Source organism: Rousettus aegyptiacus, unplaced genomic scaffold (genome assembly GCF_014176215.1).
Source record: "Rousettus aegyptiacus isolate mRouAeg1 unplaced genomic scaffold, mRouAeg1.p scaffold_m13_p_8, whole genome shotgun sequence".
NCBI classification, from domain to species: Eukaryota; Metazoa; Chordata; class Mammalia; order Chiroptera; family Pteropodidae; genus Rousettus; species Rousettus aegyptiacus.
Window position 1 is genome coordinate 78,511,126 of NW_023416311.1, and position 18,512 is coordinate 78,529,637.

General features: G+C 36.0%; 1 protein-coding gene across 11 annotated transcripts in view; it reads left to right on the forward strand.

Moving 5' to 3' along the window:
* PDE4D (phosphodiesterase 4D) overlaps positions 1 to 18,512 on the forward strand; it is a 1,194,235-nt gene that overhangs the window by 168,819 nt on the left and 1,006,904 nt on the right. For 2 of the 11 annotated variants that reach the window (XM_036226233.1, XM_036226237.1), the window contains one exon: positions 16,213 to 16,339. The exons of the other annotated variants lie outside the window; for them this stretch is intronic. The gene's annotated coding sequence lies outside the window, so the exon portion shown is untranslated. The remainder of the gene's footprint in view (positions 1 to 16,212; positions 16,340 to 18,512) is intronic. 11 annotated transcript variants of the gene reach the window in all.

Genomic DNA, 18,512 nt, shown 5'->3' on the forward strand with positions numbered 1-18,512 from the left:
CTATAGGCAAAGTAACACGTGGAGGCACCAGAAGCTGGCAGAAGCAAGGAATGGAATCTCCTCTGGGCCTCCAGAGGAAGCATGGCCCTGCCAACAGCACTCCTGATTTTGTGGTAATTTGTTGAGGCAGCCATAGGAAACTAATGTACTATGGGTTAAAAAATAAATGCAACCGGAAAGTAGAAAGTATTTTTAGTGACATGAAAGTGTATATACAACATATCAAAAAATTACTAGATGCTTATGAAGGAGTAATTAGGAAAAAATCGATAGCACTAGATGCTTATCTTAGGAAAAAAGGTCTCAAATCAATGACCCCAGTTTCTACCTTAAAAAAATGGAATAGAGCAAACGAAACCCGAAATATGCAGAAGAAAGGTAATACTAAAGATCAAAGCAATAATCAATAGCATAGAAAGAAAAACAATGGGGGAATCAATGAAAACAAAAATTGTTTCTTTGAGAAGATTAATAATATTGATAAACTTGTAGCCAGGATGGATCAGAAAAAGAGAAAATGCAAAATTACCAGTATCAGGAATGATACTGGTAATGAGAGAGGTAATATTACTACAGATTCAACAGTTATTTAAAGGAGACTAAAGAGATAATAAAGGATAGTGAAGGAGTCAGTTGTTAGCTGTCCTTCCCTGTCCCCAGCTTTTATAGAGTTTTTGTTTTTCTCTCAGGAAAGTCCTGTATGTCTCTAGGTCAGAGCTGCAGCCTCCCTCTGTGAATGAGGTTTTGTAGGATCTAATCTATTATACCAGCCCACATGTAGTGTTTAACATTTTTATGTTGGCTGCTTTCTCTTTACTCATCGAGAGCAGAATTGTTCTTCCCTTTACACCGAGGATGAAAGCAGATGTGGATCTCTTCTTTGCTGGGAAGCATTCCTTCTTTGCTGAAATTTAGTTAATTTAAGTTTCTTTTGATCCCCAGTTCTCTGGGGATTAAACTTAGCAAACAAGCAAACATAGTTTTGGAGCTAATTTGGATTGTTCTTGTGAAGTTAGGAAGGATGGACTGCCATAACAAAATACTATAGACTGTGTGGCCTTAAACCACCGAAATTCTAGAGGTTAGAAGTCAAAGGTCAAGGTGTTGAAAGGTTTGTTTTTTTCTGAGGCCTCTGTCCTTGGCTTGCAGATGCCTACCATCTCACTGTGTCTTCACACCGTTGTCACTCTGTCTCTGCCTCCTAACCTTTTTTTATAAGGACACCAGTCATATTAGGTTAGGGCCTATGTGATTAAGTTAAAAATGACCTGTTTTAACTTAATTATCTTTTCTAAGGCCCTATCTCCATCTGTGATCACATTCTGAGGCACTGGAAGTTAGGGAAGGCTTCAACATAAGAATTTCAGAGGGACACAATTCAGCCCATAACATCCTACTTGATCTGGCCCTCCGTTAATTCCTTGACCTCATAGCCCACTATTCCAGCCCCTTAGTCTATCCAGCCATGCCAGCCTTGCTGCTGATATTAGATCATGTCAGGCAAGTAACCATTCAAGGGTATTTTTACTGGCCGTAGTCTGCCTGAAATAATTTTCCCTTCAAGATATCTACTTGGATCATTCTTCCTTCTTCTTCAGTACTTTGCACAAATGTTACCCTCTCTTAGAGGCCTACTCTGACTCTTTTATTTAAAAGTGCAATCCTGACCTTACTGCACTATTTATTCTTCACTTGAACTGGTAAAATGACACCAGCAGTAGACTATGACAAGTTATGTATAGATAGTGTAATACCTAGAGCAACCACTAAAACAGCTGTACACAAAGACACACTTAAAAGTGTTATAGATAATTTAAAATAGAGTTTTAAAATGTTCAAATAACCCACAGGAAGACAGGATTAAGAAAACAAGAGGAAATAAAAGCAATACAAACAGAAAACAAAAAATGAAATGGCAGACTTAAGCCATAGGATATTGTTACATTAGATATAAATGGTCCAAATGCATCAGTTAAAAAACAAGATTGACATTATGAAATAAAATATGTGACCCAACCGTATGCTATCTTCAGGAAACTCATTTCAAATATAATGATATAGACAAGTTTAATATAAAAGGATAAAACACATGTCTTGTAAACACTAATCAAAAGAAAATGGGAATGGTTATATTAATATCAAATAAAGGAGCCTTCAGAACAAAGAAAATTACCAGAGACAGAGAAAGTCAATAGGTAATAGTAAAAGGGTCACTCCACTAAGAAGATATAACATTTCTAAATGTGTACAAAGCAAGTGACAAAGCTGAAAATATGGAAGCAAAAACTGATAGAAATGAAAGGAGAAATAGATATTTTACAATTATAGTTGAGAACTTCAATATCTCTTAATAGTTGCTAGAATAACTAGTTAGCGAATCATCAAAGATATAGAAGAACTTGACAACATGGTCAACCACTGTGATCTAATCAACATTTAGAGTACATTATACCTAACAACAGCAAAATACACATTGTCAAGTATCTGCAGAGCTTATATCAATATAGACTATAACCTTAGACATACAAAAACTTCAACCAATGTAAAAATAATTAAAATCATACAGATGTGGTTCTCCAATCACAATGGAATTAAACTGGAAATCAATAATAATAATTCTTGGAAATGAAAAAACATACCATTAAATAATTCATGGGTTCTTAAAGAGGAGATCACAAAAAAAATAAACAAAAATAAAAATGCAACATATAATTTGTGGGATACAGCTAAAGTTCTGAGAGGAAAATTTATAGCACTAAATGCTTACATTACAAAAGAGGAAACATCCTAAGTAACTAATCTAAACTCTTATCTCAAGAACCTAAGAAAGAAGGTAAAGATAAAATTAAATTAAGAAAGAAAGAACTGGCTTACTGACTGATTGAAAACAATGATTTATTCAGTATTGCTTTTGTTAAAAAAATATGGTAAAACATATCAATATCAAATTAAATAAGAATTACAAAAAAATGAAGATAATAAATTGAGTTAATAGTTACTATGATGATTAAGATAATTACTTTTTGGATCTTTTTTTTTTTTAAACCATAACCAAACATTTCTGAAAATGAGCCACTAATAATGAAATGGCATTTTTCTTTCTCCTTTGATTTATCAAAATTCATCTTATATTAAAAAACACTTTAGTCATGAGTTTAAGTTGTTGCTTAGAGGTTAGTTAAGATGTTTCTCATGTTCATTTCCTTACTTATGTAATCAAAAGCAGAAAAATATCTTTACCAGTGATTCTCAACATTAGCTGCAAATTAGAATCACTTAGAGAGCTTTAAAACATACCGATGCTTGGGTCCCACTCAGGGAGAGCAGATTTACTTGTTCTATGGCAGAAATTCTCAATGTATGGTCTCAGACTTGCAGCAGCAACAGCAGCATCACTTGGAACCTGTTAAAAATGCAAATTTACAAGCCCCACTCTTGACTTAGTAGTGTATATTTTAACAAGCCCTTCAAGTGATTCTGAGGCAGTGTGTCTCAAACTTTAATGCACATGTAAATCTCCTGGGTAATTGTACAAAAATACAGATTTTGATTCATGGTCCAATAGGAGGCCTGAGATGATTATTAGCAAACCTCTACAGGATTCTAATGATGCTGGTGTTGACCACAATTTGAATAATATAGGTCTATAGGACATCTGGACATTTGTATTTTAAAAGTTTCCCAAGTGTTAATGTAGGCAAAGTTGAAAACAACTCATCTAGATAGCTCTTTGTGAGACTTCCAAGAGCCTATAAAACTTGAATGATCTTTCCTAGGTGTTTTGTACCTGTGGTTGTGGAGTCATTAACATACTCCTTATTCTCTTCAAAGGTCACCGACTTTAAGGTGCCTAAGAATCACAGTTGTGAGTTTTATCCCTTATTTTCTATAACCAATGCTGAACACCCGCTTTCTCTTTTCATCTTATACTGTTATACCCAGCAACATTTGCTTGACCTTGCAAGATTTTGATCTTCATTCCTATTCAGGAATGAGCTAATGGGATGAACTAATCATTTCAGTGTTTTGGGAGAGGGTTAGACCCTTCCACCTTAAGGTAACATGGATCTTGTAACCATCTTCTGAGACAATGCCCTGAGACCAATGTCTTGAGCACATCTCTTTTCCTCCTACATATTCTAACTGAACATGCTCACCTATTCCAGTGTTATCAAGAAATACCCATGTGCTGATCACTTCAACTCTACATGGCCAGCTTAGATCTATCTCTCTGACATGTCATGTAGTGGACATCTTTTCTTAGATCTCTCTAAGGAAGTCACCTCAAACTCAGTGAGCTCAAAATAGAACTTTTCACCATATCTGTGCCTCCTTCTGCATTCTCTATATCAATGATAAGTAACTTGGGAGTCATACTTGACTCCTTACCCCCTTTTCCCACTCCAAATGGAACTTACTGTTAGGGTCTCTATTCTACCACTCTTGAATCCATGTATTCCCTCCTCCCCATTTATGATGGTAATACTCTGATTCAGGTCTTCATCTCTTAAACTGAAGTGTCCTAACTAATTTCTCTGCATTCAGGCTGTCTTTCACTTATTCATTTCCATATGACATCCAGAGCGATTATTCTTGTCACTTCTCATCTTTAAAACTCTTTAGTTAAACTCCTTGAGGTGACTTAAAAATTGTTATTGGTTCAGTACTTGCTCACCTTTCTAGTAATTCTTCCCACTTTAACCTAGATGCATTTTGCTTTATAGGTTCTAAGACTTGAATAGGTGATGCCTCAATTTAGAGTGTCTTTCCATTCTCCTATGTGCCTAATCTTTTCTCTCCTTTTTATTAAGATAGTATCTATGAACAGATCCCTTCCTTGATCCCATACCTCTCAATGCTGAATGAGATCCTTTTTTATTATTGCTGGGATTCCAATTATCACACCAAACTTCAATTTCCTCTTTACTGGTTTATCTTCAACAGCTCCTTAAGGATAGTGATTATTATGTTCACCACTGTGCCCTTAGCATCAAACTCATGTATATTATAGTCTATGATCAGTAAATATTAATAAACAAAATTCCTAGTAATATGAAGAAAGGAGCTTGCCCTGGTAGATCGGTGAGAACTTTTTGAGGTAGGCGGAACCATTAGAAATAGACAAATTGCACTAGAGCTGGTAGCTTCTCTGTGTATCATAGTTCTCAGCTTCTTATAGAAGAGTATCTGAAAAAAGTATGCCTGAAGTAAGAGGAGCAGGAGTATGCTAATAAGGTTGAATGACATATTTTCTTCTTCCAATATATCACAATATAATTTTTAAAGGATCTTAGTTAACAATTAAATTCTTTATATACTTGCAGCAGTTATTTATTTTTTTTCTGGGTTTCATTTTCTTCCAGAACTAGATGGGGATTCTGATTTAACTGACACAATTCCATATTTTGAGCTTTCACCTTTTATTCTACTTTGGTTCCTGGGTTATATGTGATAAATTTCCCAGTATACATCTAGTCAGTGGTAGGTAGGGCAGACAGTAATAAAATCCTTCATTTTATGGAGCCGACACTGTACTTTGGCTAGCGATGAACCTATGGCATTCTAAAAGATCTGCAGACCTATGGGAACTCTATTTCCAGGGAGTTATAATTCCAAATTTTGAAAGATATTACAGGTTTAAAAGATTGCAGTTCATCTCTTATATACATTTTGCCTAGGAATATTTTATATCATAAACCAGTATTAGTAAATAAGCAGTGAAGGAATAAGTATATGGATTGGGGGAAAACACTTTAAGCCTAATATCTTCAGGACCTTTTGTCAGTGTTCCACTAGTGTTGTGCACCCTGGAGGCCACCTGAGTTCACGGCATCTTCTCCTAATTTCTGTTTTATCAGATGATAGTCTTTAGCAATCTGCAGAGCACAATTTTGATGTTGGCTTCCATGTGGAGAGTTGCTGGTCCCTTTTAGACCACATTGCAGTACAAATGAATGTCAGTGTTTCCCCCGTAGGGAGAGCCTGGCACACAGTTCGGTGGGGGCTTTCTCTCTGGGCTACTACTTCCCAATTTGGGTGCTACTCATAATCATTCTTCCTTCTGTATCTTTCCTTATCCACCTGAGAATTTCCCTCGAATCCGTTTCTCTATTCTACATCTCCTCTGCTTATCTAAATCTTATTTTTCAAGGTTCAGCTCAAGTTTCATCTTCTTCTGCAATTAGGGCATAGATCATAATCTCTACGTACTTTGCTTTTCTTAATGTTATGTGCCATTTTCTTAAATTATTTAATATTTCTTTAGAGTAGAGGTTGTATCTTTTACTTTATATGTAAAAGTATGACCTAATGCAGTAGTATATAACTCCGTTTGAGGCCATTTAAGTGCCATGCTTCATTTGAAATGTCATATTAAACTGTTTGTATCACATTTCTTCCTCATTGTTTTTTATGTGAAAACTGGGTTAGCACAGGCAAGATTTGGAACTTTTAAAACATTCCCTGGTATTTTCTCTGGTTTTCAGAATTATAAGGATTTTTCTATTTTGAGTATTGTGCCTCTCTGGCTCTCAATGTAAGTGGTCAATTTTTCTCTTACCCAGTCTGGGACTGTGAAGGAAAGAATTAGAAGGTGAAACTGGAGGATTAGAGGTTAGAAGAAACTGGTTAGTTTTGTTCTTTAATTCCCAGTTATAAGGAAAGAATTGGGTTAATTACATTTCTCTGAGCTTGATCTCAGTTTTCTTTAGCTTAATACCATTAGCACCTAGTACTAGTGCCAGGCACATGGAAAAGTCTTTCAATAAATACTTGTTGAAGAGATTTATTTCATTAGGAAGAGTAATTATAAAAATAATAGTAACCTCATTTGAAAATAAAAATAACATTCCAGTAATCAAAAATGATGCAGAAATTTTTATGTGGTAAAATATTTGAGTGAAAGATAACTTAAAATCTAAGTCCCTGGATTGCAGGGACCTGAACAATAAGCAGAGACTCCACCTTGAGAAAAATCTCTACTTTTCATTGCTACCGACTTTACTGTGTCATAAGAAAGCTCAAAAAAAATCTTCACCGAATTAGGCTCCTCAGTCTTACTTCCCTGTCTTGGTTGATGGTGTATTTGATCTTCCAGTTATGAAGGCTAGAAACTTCAGCATAATCTTGAACTCTCTCCTTTCTCCCTTTAGCATGTGTTCTGTATCTATATCTGTGTCTAGTTTCATTATCTCTTCCTTAGTTCAGGTTCCTAGATAATAACCTACCTTATCACTAAGCCTCTCCCACTTCAGTTCATCTCCTGTACCACTATAAGTCAAATATTGGTTTTGTTATTTTCTTGCATAAAAACTTTTAGTAACTTCCCATTACCCCCAAAAATATAATAAGAAAATTTTGACTTTCAAGAATCTTTACAGCATCATTGTTTATAATGGTAAACATTAGAATCAACGCAAGTGCCCAACAATAGGGGAACAATTAAAATATAATTAGTATTTATGATTAAATATTATTTGACTATTCAAGTTAATTTTTGATGAATTATTAATGTATGAGAATGTGGAATGTTACAGAACATAACATTGACTATACCATAATGTGTGTGTGTGTGTGTGTGTTTGTGTGTGTGTAAAATGTCAACAGTGGTTATCTCTGAATAATCCAATTATGGGAGATTTTTCTTTTTGACCATATTTTTCAAATTTTCTACACAGAGTGTATATTGCTTTTTAATCAGAAGAAAACCTTGCTCTGACAGCCGGGATCTGGAAGGAAAGTTATATGTTATTTAGTTCTTAATGTATTTTTGGACCATTGTCCTCTTTCAGGATCCGATGAATGGTATGGAACTCTTCTTAGAAAAACAGACATCTGTCCATAGACAACATTTTTATATATAATTTTAGCAGGATTTTTAGGCCTCAGACAAAGATGCTTTTAACAGTGTCACTCTTAATGGAGGACCCAAGAGATTTGTCTCCTCTCCCATAGAGAGCTGGAAGAAGAGCCAGGACTAGATCTTGGCCTCCTAACCTTTGACCTAAAACTAGACTGTCCTGGAGACTTGGGATCACATTACAAGCATCTCTCCAGTCATGTCATCCCTATGGATTCTCTGTAAATTGCTAAGCCAGAGCATACCTGAAGGGGTTCCCCTTTTCCTCTGTTGAGGGACCTCATTTGTGATAGCTGCTGCTGCTGTTCTTGGAAGTTACTCCTTTGCTCCTTCTCCCTATAAAGACAGGTTTTATTGGCTAGACCAAGAGGAACAGCTTCTAGTCATTGATGACTTCTAGAAGTTATGAATATAATGTATCTGAGAGCACTGCATTTGGTGCCTATTACTTTCTTAAACATTTTCCCCATACTTTATGATTTTGTGTGTCGGGGTGATAAGAGACTTTTGCTTTGAGAAATTTTTTTTTTCTCATTATCTGGCAATTTCCTTTCCATGACCTTGGTTGTGATGGTGATGGCAGGAAGGATGGAGAGGCCTGTCCTCTCTATGTCTGTAACTGGATCACTCACTGTGCTGGAGACCACAGCAGTTCCCTTCCTGCTTTCTGAAGGCCTGCAAAGTGCAGGGCCAAAACCTGCTTCCTCCATCCCCCTTGCCCACACCCTGGTTTTGGGCGATTCTGTCTTTTAACAGCCTTTAGTTAGGCAGTAAGCGAGGAAAAAACATCACCAAGAGCAACACACACACTAGAACCACCTTTTAACTGGGAATCAAGGCTAGATGCCCGTACTTTGTCAGAAAGCCCTGCAGGGCCCTGATAAATCTTGCCGCAGACAGATTTTATAGATAAAGGAAAAGTATTTTCTTTGGTGCAATAAAGCTGCAAACACAGATCTAGAAACAGATGTTTCATAAGTTTTCACAAGTTGTTAAGCCCTCTACAATTTAATCTCTGCAGAGAGCCCAGAATCAAAATAAAGGATGAAATCCCTGCATTGAACAGAGGAATTGTGTAAAAGTAAGGAAATAGACATTTTTGAGTATTTCCAGATATCAGTATTGGATGAGGTACTTTCATGATGTTATAACATTTAATCCCAAAGAAAATGCTGTGGGGTAGCTGGTGTTTTCCTTGTTTTTATAATTGAAGGAACTAAGGCCCAAAGGGTAAGTGTTTTGCCAAAGGACACACAATAAGAGACTAACCCGAGTGTGTCTGCTTCCAGCTCAGGCTGTTTTTCCTGTATTGTAAATAGCTCTGATGGTGGCATACTGTTTTGGAGTGTTCTAATTATCTTTTATGCATACGTGTGTTTTAAATATTTATATTTATGTACTGTAATCTCATTAATAAAAATTAGAAACTGTACAAAGATATAAACACAGGTGCACATGTGCACACACACAAAGCAGTTCTAATCACAACCACTTGTAGAACCTGATTAATAGTAACAGGCCCTGATAAAGATTTCCTCTTCTCTTTTTCTATTTATTAATATGCTGTTGTATTTTTTCCATTTCTTTTCCCCAAACCCATTTCTAATGTAATATTATCAAAATATAATTAATTAGTTAACTCTTAACTATTTAATAATTTTTTGTATAATGCTTCATTTTGTCACCTAGTTTAGTGCTCTTCTGTCATTTTAATAAGATCTATCCAGTGAAAGGAGAAGCTGAAAGAATAAAACAGTTTCTGAGAGGTCTGACAGAAACCATAGGGAGCATGATGATGCCCATATGCTTTTCTTCAGTCTTCTCAGTCTGCTCTAAAGGAAAATGGCCAGGACGTTATCATTTGGTATGTTGCACAGGAGAATCAGTCATGGTTTTTAGGTGAGCATGGAATGCAAGAAAAAATATATCCACTGACTTTCTATTTCCACTTCACCGATAGCCCTGAAAAGACAGATGGGTATGACTTCCAGCTATCTTTCTTCTATCCTCTCAGAAATGAACTTTTTAAGTTTATTGAGTTTGGTTGTATATCTACCTAGAATTGGGCGAGGGTAAGAAAGTGAGGATTGATGAACATAATATAACAAAACGACATTGAACAACATGATATTATTTGAAGACTTATACACTCATGTGTGGACATCATCAGAGAACAGAAATCAGAAGTCTAGATGTTTCCTAGTCTCCTGCGCCTCCACATTACTTGTAAGCATCCTCCCATGCACATGCTGCTCAGGGGCAAATCCCCACCAGCTTGGGAAACCTCCTGGCCATGGGGAAGGCTGCAGAGGAAGAAAAGGAAGCAAATTAAAAAGACATCAGCTAGCATTTTTCTATTTGGAAGCTGACCTTTTTCTTGTGTAAAATGTTTAGATTGTTAAACTCTTGAATCTCGGGGGTTTCTTCCATGAAAGCTATCTAATTCCATTTTCTATGTCTCTCTAGAGTCTGCTTTCTATATTTTGGATATTACATATTTTGGCTACTATCCAAAAATATATAAAAACTAAAACAACTTAATATTAAAAAAATTAAAAAATAGGTAGAGGACATGAATAGATATTTTTCCAAAGACCTACAGATGGCAAACAGATATGAAAAGATGCTCCATATCACCAATCATTGGGAAATGCAAATGAAAACCACAATGAGATATCACCCCATAGCTGTCAAATCGCTGTTTTCAAAAAGGCAGAAAATAGCAATTTTTGGCAAGGATGTAGAGAAAAGGAGGAAATCTTTATACACTGTTGGTGGGAATATAGAATGGTGCAGCCTCTATGGAAAACAGTATGGGAGTTCCTCAAAAAGTAAAAATCAAACTACCATATAATTCAGCAATTCCACTTCTAGGTTTTTATTTAAAGAGAATGAAAACACTAATTTAAAAAATATATATGCATTCTTTATTAATTGCAGCATTATTAATAATAGCCAAGATATGAAAGCAACCCAGATGTCTATCAATAGCTAAATGGATGGATAAAGAAGATGTATGTGTACACAATGGAACTTTACTCAGACATAAACAAATAATAAAATCTTTCCATTTGTGACAACATGGATGGAGTTAGAGGGTATTAATCTAAGTGAAATAAGTCAGAAAAAGACAAACATTATGTGATTTCACTTACAAATGAACAAACAAAACAACAGAAACAGACTCATAGATACCATAAACAAACTGGTGGTTACCAGAAAGAAGAGGGGTTGGGGAGGTAGGCAAAATAGGTGAAGGGGATTAAGAAGTACAAATTTTCATTTATAAAATAAGTCATGGGAATGTGATATACAGCATAGAGAATATAGTCAATAATATTATAGCAACTTTATATGATAGATGAAAACTAGATTTATTATGGGGATCATTTCATAATGTATATGAATATTGAATCTCTATGTCCTATACCTGAAATGAATAGGATATTGTATGTCAGTTAAAAAAGAAGAGTCTGCTTTCATGGGACTTTTCAATACTCTGCTGTGAGGAAACAAAATACACTCTTTGCAAGAGATTTAAGGTCTCTGATCTCTATCTCTCTCTCTCTCTCTCTCTTCTTTTCTGTCTCTCTCTGGCTCTTTCTATCTGTCTCTCTTTCTCTTTTTCTTTCACATTCATTGCTGTTAAGATTGTGTTTAGGGCAGGAATGTGGCCTCCTGTTTGATGACAGTGGGCTCAACTCTGTAAACATCTGCCAGTTCTTCCTGTTGTATCTAGCTTCCTACTTCCTGCCTTCTGTTACTTCTCCTCAAACTTTTTGACAAAGCACCTTTCCTCCTTTTTCTGTGCATAGTTGCTTCTACCAAGATATCTGCTTTTTCAGGAGGACCCGCCATCTTCTGCATTTTTGTGACTTTGGTTCTGCTCTAGTGAACTGTGTGGGCTTTATGTCTTCATTAACTTGTATCGAGTACAATTGTCAGAGAGGCTGCTCCAAAGAGCACTTAATCTCATCTGCCCTGCCTAGCACTTAGCTTGAAAAGGCAGTGTGACATCCCAGAACAAGCGTAGTGTTTTATTCAGGAGCCTAGCATTGGTGCTGGACCTGTGACACAAATGGGTAGCCTCCAGGACCTTTTATGTGGATGAGCTATTTTGCTGTGTAGATTGTAGGAGGAACTGAAAGAGAAAATGAATTTTTCTCCCACCAACTAAGGCTTTCTGACTGAATCATAATCTCAGAGTTGGACCTTGAATAGTTTTATGTGTTCCTACTGTATGCTATTATGTGGTGCCTTGACCTCTGGTAAAACAAGGAGGGGCTCAAAGAGCCCAACTGCAAGTTCCCCTCTCCATTGTACTCCTTTGGATAAGGCACCTAGCTAAACAGCCCTGCTTATCACATGCTCCAAGAACAGTGTTCACTTCACCTTGAGGAAGGGGTTTTAGTTCCCTGCCAGCCTGTGGAATTATTCAAAGAAGCAGTCTTCATCTCTTAAACTGAAGTGTCCTAACTAATTTCTCTGCATTCAGGCTGTCTTTCACTTATTCACTTCCATATGACATTCACTTCCATATGACGAGGGGCCACCTCACTCTCTTGTTATTACAAAGCCTGTAAATATCTGTTGAATTAATGAATGAGTTCCAATGGTCTTTTTTGGGTAAGGGATTACATTAAAATTTTTTTTTCAGCTGTACAGTTTTGTTATTCCATGATTTGTGATGGAGTGATGTGTGTGGGCAGAGTGTACAGGTCCCCTATAATTCCTCCAAGCTTTTCCAACCTCAGAGGTGTCCCAAGGAAGCTAAAGGGAAGAATGGATCGTGAAGACATAACTCCCATCCCCAGTTCACAGCTCTGTGTCAGAGTGATGTATTTTGGTTGATGCAAACATTGCACATGGTGCTAAATTTGTCACCAACTATACTTCACACTTTCCAGACATCTAGGTTCATTTGCCTAATGACCTTGAAAGGAATTTGGTGCCTGTCTCTCTCAATTTTGTTTTGCCTTGACTATCTTCTCCAATTCTAATTTGTTCATGAAGAAAACTACTGCCTGCAACAGAAAGAGGATGGGATGGAGTGGAGGGCATTTATTCCAGCGTTTTTGTGATTTCCTTGATATCACTAGGTCAAGGAACCATTCTGTTCTGTTTGCACTGAAGTCAAATTGATGAGCAGCCACTTACCTCAGCCACAAAGACAGAATCATTTCAGGGAGGATTTAGCATACACAAAATTTAGGGAACTCTATCTTCTATTTTGCCTTAATTATTTTCATGAAGATTTGAGCTCGAGGGGAATCTGAGTACCTTTAGATCATTGGGTCTTATAGTTTAGAGCTTCACATTTTGTGCATTCTCACTTCTAAGGCTTTGCTTCTGTATATTTTACCCGTCCCTCCAATTTAAGTCTCACCATTTAAAAAATTAAGCTCATATATGATCTCCTCTAAGGAGCCTTTCCTACATTTATCTCTTTGTTTCCTTTTTCAGAATTCCCTCAGGTTTTTTAGTTTATTATTTTTCACATGTCTTATCACCCAATGTGGTAATTTTATTCATTGTGTTTTTCAAAGTCAAAGACTTTGAGGCATTTCCTTTCCAGGTGCCTTACACAGTGCTCTACTCATAATAGGCTTCAGTCAACATTTGCTGCTTGATTGTTAGGTAGTAAGAACCAAGTAGTTCTGCCTCTATGAGAATGAGTGGTGTTTCTCAGGAGACAAGACAACAAAATTGGTGTCAGTATGTCTAAGGGTATGTTAAATGGATTTACAAGGCATCCTGAGCTCTGTATATTGAAGCCGTAGTAACATGTCACAAATTTTATTGCAAGAGCAATTTGGCCAGGCTGCTTCCCAGATGTCGCTGAACTCTGCTTTAACTAAGTTGGAGGGCTCGTGTTAGCTGTGCCTTCCACTGCTACTGGAGACAATGACTAGAGTTATTACTAATTCTTGTTAATTGTTCTTGGCTTGGATTTATAATCTCCTTGTGACATCCTTTCTCCCTCTTAGGATTACAATCAGGCTGAGCAGTTGGAGGAGCAATGGATTAGAATTTACACAAGCATGTGGTCACTGTTGCCTCAGGTGATAAGGAACAAAGGAAAGGGGAGTAGAAAGAATAAACCAAATCATTATTTTAAAATGTCACAGTTTCTAATAAGGCAATAGGGTTTCCCTGCTGGTTACCCTAAGACATTTGTTTTAGAGTCCTTAGCAGGACTCTCTAGAGCTGTGGAATGATTGGTCACAAACCTCATTAACAAAGGCTTTGTCACTTCATCAGAGGTAGGTGTAGCACAGGTAGACATTAGCACAGAAGTTTATGTGACCAAACCCACCTCAGCAACTAGCACTAATTGGCTCCCCTGGGAAGTCTCAAGAGAAGTTGTCAATCGCAAAGCCTGAGTTGTTTATAATTTGTAGTGATTTCTCCCCTACCACTCTTTCTTCACTTCCCCCTCCACCTAGACCGCTTCTCTTTCTTGCACAAATAACAAACGATTATCTCAAAGTAAAAAAGAAACAAAAAAAAGTCAAGACACATCTTACTTTGATTCCTTCCAACTGCATTTTTCCTCCTTGTTCCATTTTTCAAGGGTCATCTTTCGAAATAAGAGGTGAGATTTTCTTCTGCACTACCCTTCGTGCCACTACCGCTGTGGGAGGGATGCTCTCCAAGGTTTAGCTGGCAAAGTTAGAAAGTATTGTTGAAAATATATAATGTCAATATAATTTAAAAAGTAATTTCTGGTTTGCATAATGTGACTTTAATTCTACTCTGCTGAGAACTGGAGATAGTCTTAGTCTCTGCATATTTTTGTTAAATCGTTATACTTAAGATTAAATCACAGGACAAGGAAACCCTCCTCTGTCTGCAGGATATTTGATATAAAATAGAGTCTTTTGAGGTCCAAGGAGTCGTTTGTTAAGAAGATAATGACAATAGTTGTTATCATTTAATAAGGACTTACATGTGAAGACCTACCATGGTCTCAATTTTATAGGAAGAAATTGAGGGTCAGGGATGAAAGCTCCACTACAAGTAAATATCAGTGTCAGGACTTGAACTTGGGTTTCCCTGAATCCAAAAGCCTGCAGTCTTAACAACTATGCTATGCTGCTCTTTTCCTATATTTTTTCCAAAGTCTTTTAGCCCTGCTTACCTATAAAATGTTATCACACCAGGTATTCTTTCCAGTGTTTGAGGAACAGAAACAACCAAATGTAGTTGGCTAACCATTCTATGATTGTATTATTTCATGTGGTAAGTTTTAGGGCCGTCATGCAATTGGTGTTATTGCTAAATCCAGGTGATAATAAACTTCGCATGTAATGGTGTTAGATCAGATGGATCTTAGCATGTTTATTTTTCCCCTTTCTTTCACTGGAATAGAAGATTGGTAAGGAGACTAGAGAGCCTCAGGGGGATGTTCTCTGTGCCAAAATTGCACAGACTGAGCTGAAATTCTGTCAGTCACTTAGTTATAGGACATGATTAAAGCAGAGGACACAAAGAACTTCATTTTTGTTTTCCCCCTGCTGAATGTGTAATGTAGGATACGGAATTGGGGGAATTTAAAGGAATAACGAACTGCAGAAATATTATTTTTATCTGCTTCATGCACACACAGGGTCCAGGAAGTTGTCAATATCTCTTTTTTTTTTTCTTATCATATACTTAATTTAAGAGGCTTTTCTTTCATGTAATGCTTATGGAAGGATTTAAGTTTAATTGATGAAAATTGATTTAAAAAAATACATCAAAATCTTTAAACCTTAAACATTATCCTTAGGTTGTAAGTGCTAAACTTGATCTAACCCCATGTTTCATGTTGAGCAAAATTAATCTGGAGACCATCAGTGCTAATTAATTCAAATAAACTAAAAACATATATTTTCTTATTTTAAGTGAGAGAGATTTTAGGGTTGTGGGTTTTATATTGTTTTAATTTGAAGTTGAATTGAATAGAAAGGTAGTCATTTTAGTTACATATTGAAATGTCTCTAAAGCTTCTCAGAACCATTTCCTTTTTAGCAGCAGATTATAAAAAGAGATATAGAGGAGGATATACGGAAGAAAGAATTTGTTCAAAACTTTATAAATTCTGATTTGGAGTAGAAAAACCTAAGTTTGGAACTTTGACTAGAGCAGTTCCTCTCTACTGTACCTTGGTCAGCGATTACTATCCCAACATTCAGGGTTGTTTCTAGTTGATCAAGAAATGGAATGCAAAAATGCATATACAATCCAACTCATATTTAGCTGCAATTTTTACCTTCTTCTATTGTATCCTATGTTCAAAAAATAAAACTCTCTGGGAAGCAATTCAATATAATTTGTTTCCAGTCGTTTTTCATTTTCCTGTCTCTCCATAGGGTAGACAGAGATCAGTAAACAATAAGATGATCAAAATATGAGGCAAAGAAGTGCAATGTGAAGCAGTCTCTCTGGAGAGCAGACAGACAGGATGGCTAGCCTCTGACTCATAGGCTCTCTTGGAAGGTTAGTAATGACTTTGAAATTTTATCAAGTTCATCTCTTTTCCTTTCGGCAGGACTATTCTCATACCTTTCCCAGTAGATGATAATCTATCCTATTTTTTAATGAAATATCCAGTGTAGAGGACACAAGGTCCCTCAGGAACTCAGGAACTCATTGTGAAAGTAGATGGCTTTCAGAGAAGGATTTCATTATTGTCTTTTTGTTGTTCATCTCTGCCACTGGGATGATCAACTTTAGTCTTTGGCCCTTGAACAGATTAACAAACAGAGGATATGACTTCCCTAGAAAACAACTAGTTTAGTCTCTTCATCATGACTAGTTTGTCTTCTATCCTACAGATTGAGAATCCGGGCTTTTTTGTTTTAAATTCATGTTTTATTATTGACTTACATTCACTTTAGACTTTAGCACTTTTGCCAGCTCTTTGAATTTGTTATATTTCCCTGCTCTGTACTAAAATTGTTAGTCAATATCCAAAAATATGGGATTTTTAAAAATGTGACTATTGGTGTCTGTGATCTTCTATAGGACATAGGATTAGCATTGAAGTGACTAGAGTCCTGGGCTTTAACCCTGTTTCTGTAACAGCTATGGGTTTGATTTTGGGTGGGAAATTTACTAAGTGTCTCAGAGCCTCAGTTTACTACTGTTAAAAGTGTGGCCAGATTAGAGCAGCTTTCCCCAGTGAATTTTCCATGAGATGTTAACAGATGTAGCATGACAAATGGTTCCATTTAAAAATAGGTAGTGGTGATGATGAAGGAGGGGCACAAGATTAAATGAACCTAAATAGCATTCTTTACCGAAAGATTTGAGCCGACATAAAAAGTACATTGTAAATCTTCAAGAGAGGTTTGCTAAAGTTATCCAACTATGGTTTCTTTTTCCTGTTTATTACTACTTTATGCCACTCACTCTTGACCAGGCTTATCTGCAAAGCAGAAATAGCCATTCTTTTAGTGCCCAGAAATGTGGTAAAACTGCCAGGAGAGAATTCAGGGCTCTATAGATAAACTATAGATCAAAAATAAGAGTTTGTGGATTCCATGGTTTCTCTTTTGCACAGTGAGCACTTTGATGGCAGGGGCCTTTTCTTAATCATCTTGTGTAAAGAGGTGCTAGTCCAGTACTTGACTCCTAGAAGATATTTTTAATAAATGTGTCAAATTAAGTAAAACTATCCATAAATGGAAGGCACTACCTTGACGATTTTTGAGTTACTTGTCACAGAAAATGTTATTATAAATTTTTGAAATAGGTGAATTTTGTAGACAAAATGATATCTAAGGTCAAGAATTTATGAGTTTCTTATGGTTACAAAGATAATATCAGAATAAAATTATTCATAGATAACCACAGGTAGGTCACAGCAGGGCAGAGGACAGCTTTGCAGGCAGTTCTTCCTGGCTTCTTCCCTTGGTATAGATAAATTTTTCAATCACCTTGAGTCCAGATTCTGTCTGAGAATGTGGAATTGTTAGTTGAGGGTTTGTCCAGATTACCATTATTACATAAGGAAGGAACAAGACTCCACAAAATTTACTTCATCTTTTATCTTGTACAATGTAACTGTGTACTTATGAATTTGAATAAATTTATGATGAGTTTATTTTTCTACTTTTTTATTCCATTATCTGGTTGTAGTTCTTAAATGCTTTCATAATGTGAAATATATCTTACATGTATCTCCTTTGATACCTAGCGTTTGTGATCATAAGAACTCAATAGTCAATAAATACTTGCCAAAAAAATCGATAGGTGAGTATGGTGGTTCCAGTGTTTTTCCAATTTAGCATCTGAAGTCAAAGATAATAAATATGATGAGCTTATATTTAATAGAAATTAAATAAAGTTTTGAAAGCAGGGAAAATATAAAAAAATTACCTATCATTTTACTACCAAGAATAACCATTGTGAAGACTTCAGATTATTTCTCTCTAGACATAATACAAAGCAAATTTTTATATATAGTAGTGATCATATTGTACATACAATTTTGCGTCCTGACTTTTTCACTTGAAATTATATATAGTGTTTATTATGTGTACTCTTTTATATGTAGGAATATTTCACAATAAAATTTTAAAAACCATAGAACTCCCAGGTAACTTAGTTTTTACAAACAGAATTTTAAAATTGTTCCTGCCTAGGTTTTTTAAGCACATACTCTTTT